Source organism: Sinocyclocheilus anshuiensis, unplaced genomic scaffold (assembly GCF_001515605.1).
Source record: "Sinocyclocheilus anshuiensis isolate Anshui unplaced genomic scaffold, SAMN03320099.WGS_v1.1 scaffold257, whole genome shotgun sequence".
In the NCBI taxonomy this organism is placed as follows: Eukaryota; Metazoa; Chordata; class Actinopteri; order Cypriniformes; family Cyprinidae; genus Sinocyclocheilus; species Sinocyclocheilus anshuiensis.
In genome coordinates, this window is record NW_015539889.1 from 1,073,563 (window position 1) to 1,076,106 (window position 2,544).

Below are 2,544 nucleotides of genomic sequence, written 5' to 3' on the forward strand. Positions count from 1 at the left end.
CTAACGGTCTAATCAGATTCAATGATCTATGCTAAGCTACAGCTAAAAGTGCTACCGCCAGACCCGGAGATCGGCTGAATGGATTCGAAAATGGTAAAACTCAACTGTTTAACTCTAGGGGAGTTGGAAAATGAGCCTATTTTCAAAAATAGTGGAGTGTGCAGGCTGAGAAGCAGTAGGGGGGAGGGAGGGGGAGGGTGTTGATGGCTGTGTTGTGAGACGGTCAGAGTGGGTGTGGGGGGTGAGACCAAGCTCTTCAAACCTGCAGCAAATCTCATTCAAACCGTCAACTAAAAGTTGATTCTCAATAGTGCTGGGGTCTTGTAGCTGGTGATGGCTTTCAGGCCCTTCCACACTAATGTAGGGTTGTTGCTTGAAAACAGTTTTTTCAGCTTTTCAGAGTAACTACTTTTAGCTACTCTTATCTCTCTATTCAGTGTGTATTTGGCCTGTTCGTACAAGGCTTTGTCCCCACTCCTGTAGGCATCCTCTTTGGCCTGGTGAAGCTGTTTGCGTTTTGCACTGAATCAAGGTTTGTCATTGTTAAATAAGTCCTGGTTGGAACACACATGTCCTCACAGAAACTGACGTAGGATGTCACAGTGTCAGTGAGCTCATCCAGATCAGTGGCTGCAGCCTCAAAAACACTTAAATCAGTGCAGTCGAAGCAGGCTTATAAATCCCACTCTGCTTCATTAGTCTATCTCTTTACGGGTCTTACTACAGGCTTAGCAGATTTAAGTTTCTACTTGTAGGCTGGTAGAAGATGAACCAAACAGTGATCAGAGAGTCCCAGAGCCACTCAGGGGACAGGTATGCATCCTTTAAAACTGTGTAGCAATGGTCCAGTATATTGCTGTCTCTGGTGTGGCATGTGATGTGCTGTCTGTATTTAGGCAGTTCGCTGGTGAGATTAGCTTTATTAAATCAGCAAGAATGATAATGAAAGAGTCCAGGTAACGCTGCTCTGTGTGTGTGATCTGATCAGCCAGCTGTTCTAGTGCTGCACTCACAAACGAATAAAACAAATAAAAAGGCTTACAGTTAATAAAGAAAGCTTCCAAATTTGGGCAGGATACACTGCAGGACACACAATGAATCCCTTTATTATCCAGGAATGTACTGTTTTTACTGTAGACCACTTATTATTATTCAGATTTTTTAATGGATCATTTTAATTTCCTATAGGCCTACAGTATTTTTTTTAATTATCCGCATTTATTTTATTTGAATTGATTTTATTTTGAGAACCATAGCAATGAGTGATTGCTGGACAGTATGAAGTCCCGGGAACGTTCCAATCATAGACAGTTACAGCGTGGTTTCTAGTCATCAGTCTAACAAACACACATATTATTGCACAGATGTGGTGGGGGTGGGTCAGTATATGACATATGAATATACACACATCCATCAATCAATCTGATACCTTATGATTGAAAACATTTTCATTATAGTATGGAAAACACAAACAAGCATGCCACTGTTTGTCTACAAGTTGTGTTTGTCCACAAATCAATGCCTGTTTCACATACAGATATGCTGATGCATGGATGCGCTGCTTACAGATATGATAATAAAATATTTAAAAGGGGGGTACAATGCTGTTTCATGCATTCAGAGTTGTTTACACTGTTAAAGAGTTGGATTCTCGTGCTAAGCATGGACAAAGTTTCAAAAAACAATTTGGACTTATGACAGAGTATTTCTGTGCCAAAAATCTTACTTCCGGGTTCGTACAAGTTTCGGAGAGTTTTTCTCAATCGTGGCTCTTAATGATGTAAATGAGGGTGGAACTCCTTATATGGGCATTTCTCCCGGAAGAACGCGCCCGCGCACGCATTGACCAGTGCAAGAGCAAGATCGCGCCCATCAACGCACTTCATCCGGCCGCAGCGCTGCACGGGACTGGCTCAGGAAGAATGTCTCCAGTCCAAAGAAGTGTGTTTTTGGTTGTAAGGGAAAGATAACTTTGTTCAGCTTCCTAAAGAACCCAGCGTTATGTAAACAGTGGATACAGTTTGTTTTTCCGGGGCAGCAACAGAGTTTCACAAGTGTGTTTGTTGACGAACGTTTTATAAACAAGGCCCAGTTCGATGCTGGATTTGCACATCGTTTGATACTGAAAGATGGAGCGGTCCCAGCTATAAAAGATCCCGGTCATTATTCAGAACTGCAGACGGTAAGTGAAACGGCTTCAAATGTCTGCTTTGTTGGCATTCGGCGCCCAAGTGCTCATCACTCTTTAGCTCCGTCCACGGCGCGCCTCCAGGAGCTCGGCTTTTTCCTGAGAGAATCGTAAAGATATATCTTTCTTTTATAAATATGATAAAACTAAAGACTTTTTGGAGATATGAAGGATGCAGTACTACTCTATAGGTACTCAAGATTAACATGAGATTGAGTGAAACTGTGTGTGTTATGCCCCCTTTAAATGGAAATTAACTAATTTCAAAGTGCATGTTACTGAAGTTACTGTAAACAATTCATCCATTCTTATAGTTTATTTTTAAACGTTTTTGACCTTATAAATTTTAATCAAAC